Source organism: Aspergillus pseudoviridinutans (genome assembly GCF_018340605.1).
Source record: "Aspergillus pseudoviridinutans IFM 55266 DNA, scaffold_6, whole genome shotgun sequence".
Taxonomy (NCBI): Eukaryota; Fungi; Ascomycota; class Eurotiomycetes; order Eurotiales; family Aspergillaceae; genus Aspergillus; species Aspergillus pseudoviridinutans.
In genome coordinates this window covers 1,050,797-1,059,074 of record NW_025091286.1, presented here as the reverse complement: position 1 = coordinate 1,059,074, position 8,278 = coordinate 1,050,797, and positions in this window count along the sequence as shown.

Below are 8,278 nucleotides of genomic sequence, written 5' to 3'. Positions count from 1 at the left end.
TTAAAATTCTCTTTTAAAAGGACTTTATATCTTAATTATATAATTAGTTTAGTTATCTTAGCTACCTAGCCTTAGAGTAATTTATATCTATACCTAATAGTTAATAATATAAAAAGATATTTAAGATATTACTAAGAACTATCTAAATTATTAAATTATAAAATTCTTAAGACTAAATCTTAAATATAAAGTAATATAGTACTTAGTAAAGAAAGATATCTATCTATTTAAATAATAGAGAATTAATCTTATTAGATATCTTTTAATAACTTTAAATAGTAACTAATAGATTATTATAGCTATTAACTATATAATTAGTTAGATAGTAGCTAAAGTAGTATCTAATACTAAAGATAAAATATTAGCCTATTTTCTCTATAAAGATATCTTTATTAATTATAGAGTATTTAAAGAACTACTCTTAGATAATAATACTAACTTTCTATCCTAAGTTATAGTAATCTATATTAAAATCCTTAAAGTATTAAATAATAACTCTAAATTATTCTAGAACTAATAGTAAGAATAAAAATATAAATAGCTTATTAGAGAAGATATTAATAAAATATCTTATAGATAAACTAATATATTTATAGGATAAGTATCTACCTCTAGCTATTTTTATAATATAAGTATATATATATATATATAGATAAAGCTATTACTATTCTATCTTCTCTATAGTATATACTTATTATTACCTAGTTATCTATAATTTAATTAACTAATAGTCTAATATACTAAAATATAATTATAATATATTAATTATATATAATCCCTAGCTAATAAAAAGTTATTAGTATATATAATTAAATAGAATCTAATTTAAGATAGTAATATAAAAGAATCTTAACTTATATCTAACTAATAGGTTCTTATTTAAAATAAATCTCCTTAGAAGTTCTAAAGTAAATAGTTTAATCTATATTAAATTAAATAATTATACTTACTTAAAGCCTAATAGATATATAGTAAAGAACCTTATTAATAGATAATAATTAGTAAAAACTAATATTAATAATAAACTAGAGAAATTATAGATATTAGCTACACTAACTTAATAATTATAGAAAGTAGGATTATTAATCTATATATCTATTAAGTATATAAAGTACTTAAAGAGGTTAATAACCCCTTATTCTTATATAATAAACTTTTAAAGATAAAAGGATTAGGAATCTACTAAATATTTAGATGTATATTTAAAGTAGATAGAAGAGAATATCTTAATAAAATAATATACTTAATAAATAAGATTTTAAGAATATATTAGTAATATACTAATAAGAATTAGCTAATCTATATACTATTAAAAGAAGCTAACTCTAAAAAGTAACTAGAGTAAAATTAACTTAACTTCTTTAAATAATAAGCTAAGTAAAGGAATAATATATAATCTATTAAAGAATAATTAAATTTAAAGAGATACTAATAGAAAAGATATAAACTTTAATGGATCTTTTATAGTAGTAATTCTAGCTTATTAGGAGTAATTAAAGAAAGATAAATTATCTACTATTATAAGAATATTAAGATAGAAGAGTTATTATCTATTTATTTAAAAACTAAATACTCTAGAATAGCTAGTTATAAAAGGAAATTATAGATATTTATTTATTTATTAATATTATTTATATATTAAGGCTAATCTAGGCTTCCTTAACTTTATTAATATCTTTAATAGAAGCTATACTTAACTATCTTAGTCTTTACCTCTATCTAAGGATTACCTATATCTATATAAACCTATTTCTAATATATTCTTTTATACTTATTAGCCTTATCTATCTCCTCCTTATTATCTTTATTCTTAGCTATAATTAACTTAAGAATACTAATTAGTATCTAATAACTATATTAAATTTTAAAAGATTATTATAAATAAGATATAAGTCTTTAAGATCTTTAAAATTAATAGTAGAAACTAGCTAGGTAAGTACCTTACTATCTATAGAGTAATAATAATACTTCTTAGTAGGAGTAGAAGATATACTAACTAAATTAAGATAATACTTATCCTTTAAATTACTAATAGAAGAAGAAGTAATAGAAGTAGTATAAAATAGATTTAAAAAGGAGCTAATAGTATCTACTTTATTTAGTAATATAATACTTATTATAAAAGGATTATTTATTCTAGGGAATATAATCTTCTCTAGAAAAAGAGATTTATTATTTATAGCTTCTTTTACCTATACCTTTTTAATAGTAGAATACTAATAAGAACTAGAAGTAGAAATAAGATTCTTAGAGCTACTTTAGTAACTTACTCTTATTTAATATTTTAGATTAGTATTTAGGCTAGATAGAGTAATATTATTAATAATAGGAGTACTAGATAAAATAACTTTATTAATAATAGAAGTATTACTTAGACTAGATAGATTAACTTTATTACTAATAGAGGTAGATTTATTAGTACTAGGGTTATTCTCTTTTACTAGAGTTATTAAAGAAACTATAGATAATTAGGAGAACCTTAACTAATAAAAACTAGCTAGTTATATATAGCTTTACTACTATTAATTACTATTAGACTACTATACTATAAAATAGGACTATATAAATTAATAATAGCTAAAAAAAGATTAGAAGAAGAAATATATATCTAGCTTACTATTTTAGCTATTTACTTTTCTAAGATAATAACTATATTATAAACCCTTTCTATACTAGATATAATTTATATATATATTAGTATATAATACTTATAACTTTAGCTATTTATTAATATACTTAGGAGATAAAATATAAATTTAAAAGATAGTCTAGCTATTATTATACTAAATATAGAGAGAACTTTTCTTATTATAAATTTAGAGGATAATAATATCTTAATAACTAGTAAATTTAATTAATTTCTTTACCTCTTTGCTATTCTATATTAACTAGTTAAGGGGATAAATAGGATCTAGGAGAGTTATATAAGATTACTATATATAAGTAAGGGACTACCTAAGTTTAATCTCTATAGTATAAATAGTATCTAATCTATCTAGGATATTTACTATGATAGAATTAAATAAATTAGTATAATACCCTAAAAACTAAATAAGATAAATATAATTTATAAAGAGGAGAGATTATAATAATTACTTAATCTAAATAAATAATAAATAAGCTAGGGGATATTCTATTAAGGCTTATTTATAAAGTTCTTATATATTAAGAAAAGTTAGGGGTATTTATACTTATAAAATAAGTACTAATAGTAAGAGCTTACTTATTTACCTATATTTATTAGCTAATTCTACCTTTATTAATTTAATTATTTATATATACTATAAATAATAATATTTACTATAATTCTTTATATACTACTTAATGCTTACTAATTACTTAGGTAATTTACTTATTAATATTACTAAAATTAATCTAATTATACCTCTTATATATTAAATAAAGAATATACTAAGTGACTACTACCTTAATTTCAAAGTAAAGGTATAAAGAATAATTTAGTTAATTCTATAGATTATTAATAAAGAATAGTAATATTCTAATACTAGATTAGGTAATATAATATATCTTAGTAATAGTTAGATCTAGGGTTATACTATAGGTGCTGACTAAGTCCTGTAGGTAGCTACTAAGAACTCTATAGATAAAGTTTAATCCAGGCAGGGGAGGATGTGATATTAATAGGTATATATATAATTTTAATAATATCTACTAGTTATTATTAATTATATATCTAGTATTTAGGCCTCTCCATTCCTTATAGTTTAGGTTGAAATATAAAAGAGATGGGAATTCCTTAATATTAATAAGGCATGTATAGGGTGGCTGCTGGCCTACTCCCTACCCTTGTATAATTTGAAGACTCCCTTCCTACTGCAATGACGATTATCCCAATATATACAAGACCCCTAAGTTATAAGATGGTTTCTATCTAGCTTATTAGAAGTAATAAAAGAAGTATAAAATAGTATATAATTAGAATTATCTAGATATAACTTTCTATATTAGTAACTAGGTTACACTTTATATAATATTAATATATATAGACTAAGAAGCTTAGCTATTAATAAATAAGATCATTCTAGATTATTAATTTTACAGATAAATAAGTATATAAATTATTAAAACTTCTATTACATTTCTATAAGCTATATCTAACTTTCTAAAACTTCTTACTAGAACATTTTTACAAGGATATTAGTATAGATCTAAAACCCAGACTAATTAAATTAAATAGATATTAAAAATAGCAAGTTAAAAGAATCCTAAATAATTAATTATACTATAGAAAATGTTAATATCTAGTTAAATAGACAGAATAGCTAGACTCTAATAATACTTAGAAATCTAAAAATATATTATTAATGTTAAAGCTCAAATACTACCTTATATTTAAAACTTAATAACCTATAAGTACTGTAAATAGATATCCTAAAAGAAATAGAAAAAAGTCAATTTAATTACTATATTTAAGAAAAAGGATTATATAGGCTATAATATATTCTTCTATCTATCTAGCCTATATACTACTTCACTAAGCTAATTTATTATATAGTAATCTATACAAGACTCTAGAATAAAGATAGCTTATAAAGATAGAGTAATTTATTACTCTAGAGAGGGAATTAGAGATAGGGCTAAGGCTAGACTTATAAATATAATAACTTAGACAAGTAGAGTATTCTATATATTTAGCATTAATAACTAGAATATAGTCTAAAGTATAATAATTACTCTTTTCTAGACAGAAGAAAGTATATAAAATATTATATAAATATAATATTATTCATCTATAAGAGAATAATTATTTACAGTTTTAAAATCTAAGAAAAGCTAAATTTTATTTAGAATTACTAAAGAAAGGGCCAATTTAATTAAAATTTACTTTATAAAGTTATTATCTAATTTTTAGCTGGTACTTAAGACTTCTTTAATATAATTATCTTCAAGACTTATGAAAAATAATGAATATATATTTATTATTACTGACCCAATTCTCGAGATAATTATTAAGATTATCCATTTATTATTATAAATCTAAAATATTTTAGATAAGTAGATTAGAGTCATTACTAAGTATTTTTTCTAAAAAATTTACTTAATCTCTCTCMAAATACTAGTAGCTATAAATAAATAAACTAGTAATTTTTAGAAATAACTTTTAATATATTTAGTAAGTTCAATTTCTTAGTACTATTTTTTAGACTTTAATACTGATATAATATTCTAAATAATAAATAAAGAATATTATATAAGAGCTTAACATTATAATAAACTTTATAATATCTGATCTTTTATATTTAGATAAGAAATATTAGAAGTATGTTTAATAGATACTTAACTAATAAGAATATTAATTATATAGAAAAAGGCTAAGTATTCATTAAAAGATTTATAATTTTCTAGTTATTATATACTAACTAAATACATAATACTACATTATTGATTGATATTATAGATAGTATAAGGTCAGCCGTTTAAGGTCTGAGGCCAACTGGTAAGATCAGCATGGAGGGAGTAAGATAACCGTGTATTGCCTAAGCAAGGAGAACTAACGTAATCGGTAAGTGAGTGGCCATTGTAAGCCAGCGGCCACCTCATGTATTGCATATAAAATAGCATATTTCAGGACCTCAGTATCTCAGCCAGTAATAGAGGTTTATCTTTAATGCTTAGATATAATTACTATATACTATGTATAATGCCTGTATCTTTTTTCCTAATAATTATAGTAACTATTTTAAGTATTTAATACAGTGTATATGTAAATATAGCTATATTAAAATACTCTCCCCTTTTACCATAGATAGCAATAAATAATATAGAATTATAGGTCCCCTACCTGTAAAAGCATTATAAGACTAGTTTATATTATAAAGTTTAGACTCTCTTAACTTTTCATTATTAATATAGTGAGGTCTTAAAAAGTGCCTTTTTATATGCAATACATGAGGTGGCTACTGGCTTACAATGGCCATTTGCTTACCAATTATGTTAATCGCTGAGTTGTGGAATAATCAGCAACTCACAGAGATATCTACAGTGGATTACATGAACTAGTAATCCACACTATCTGCGTTGGCTGCATACGGCGGCTTTATGGTCCGCCGTAGCCCTTAACAGATAGCTTTAGAATCAATAATCATCTTCCCTATTATACTAATCCATGTATAAGGTAGTTTATATTAATAGAGGTATATCCTAGGCTTCTAGGGATTAATTAGGAATATTAATTTTTTTCCTAATGTAAGGTCAGCCATTAAGGTCTGAGGTTAACTAGTAACATCAGTATAATATTACCTAAGGAGAACTAATTACTAAGTTATAGAATATTTGTAACTTATAGAGATATCCATAGTAGATTATATAATCTAGTAGTCTATATTATTAGTATTAGCTATATATAGTAGCTTTATAGTCTACTATAGCTCTTAATAATTATCAATCTTTCTTATAAGCTTTACCTTTAAAGCTATAATACTTTCTAATTTAGAAATATAAAAGACTTTTTCTAGATTAATATTATCTCTCTATAGTTATTTATAACATAGAAGTAAACCTCTTTTACTATAATAATATATTTAATTATTATTATTACTACTTTAGATACTTTAAAATAGTAAATTTAAGATAACTTTAAAGAGATAGAGGAGGTGAATAAATAATAAGAAATATATAAAAATATATATAAAATAATTAGATTACATAATCTTATACTACTTTCCCTAGTTAAAATTACTAAATATTAAATCTAGAATTTCTAATCTAGAAATCTATTATTAATTTAAAATCTATTTTATATACATCCTAGGTAAAAGACTATAATAAAGTATTACTTTTAATAATATAGTTATTATTTTACTAAATATAAATAGAGAGTTATTTTATATACTTAGATATAGCTTTAATTCTTTAGTAAAATTATTAATTATATATAGAATAGATTTAATAAATATTAATCTAAATACTATTACTATATCTCCTAATTACCTAAAGGGGGTTTGTAAATAGAAGGCCTAGTATTAAATTAATTAAGCTTATTTTGATTATAGATAAAAAGGCTATAATATTTAGACTTATATAGTACTAAACTAGTTAAAATCTAGCTATAAGAAGTAGTTAAGAAATATAAAAGATTACTAAATAAGAAAGTCCTAATTAGTTAATTATTAAAGATTTTTAATATTAAGGACCTATAAAGTACTTACAAATCTCTAAAAATTATAATAATTCTAATAACAATAATAAAAAGAGAAGAATTAATACTATAAAAAGAGATTATTAAATATTATAAAAATTAATTTAGAATTAAAAGATTATAATTTTATTAATATATATTTAAATACCTTTAGATCTAATATTCTTTACTTTTTTATTATACTTAAAGCCTGTTAAATATTAGTTTATCTTAATATACTATTAAGATTATAGCTCTAATTATATATCTATATTTAAATATCTAGCTAATTTCTTACCTTCCTTGTAATTTTAATTTTAATAATCTAAATAATTATAGATTTATCCACTAAATAGTAGATTTATATATATTATATTAAATTTAAAGCCTACTTAAGCTAGATAAATAGTACTATATTATTACTCTATAGGTTCTTAAAATAGTAGGGTATATAATATTATATTAAGATTAGACACTAATAAATATTAATTCTTATCTATAGTTATTTAAGAAGTTTTATAATATATAAATATAGATTAAAGGGCTATTAAAGAAAGTAATAATTTATTTTTTAGTTAATATTTAAAGCCTTTTTATTATAATTATTCTAAAATCTAATATAAAATAATAAATATATATTAACTATTGCTTAATAAGATAATTATTAAGAATATTTATCTATTATTCTAAATTTAAGAACTTTTAGATTAAATAGATTAAGCTAAGCTTTCAATATATTATTTAGTAAATTTAAATAATTATTAATATTATTTAGGCTTTATAATACTTATATAATATTCTAAATAATAATAAATTATATTATATAAGATTTTTACTTTATAGTAGTTTATCTTAATAATATCTTAATCTTTTTAAACTTAGAGAATATTAAAAGTATATTTAATAAATATTTAATTAACTCTAAGAATATTAGCTATATATAAAATTTTCTAAATATATATTTATTAGAAGAGAGCTAGAATTTTATAATTATATTATTAGTAATAAATTTACTTAACTAATATCTATAAAGATTAAGATTATTAGGATATAGCTAAAACTAATAAATATTTAAAGTATTAATTCTTGGGACTAGCTATATATTATTACTAATTTATATATAAGTTTACAGGAATTATA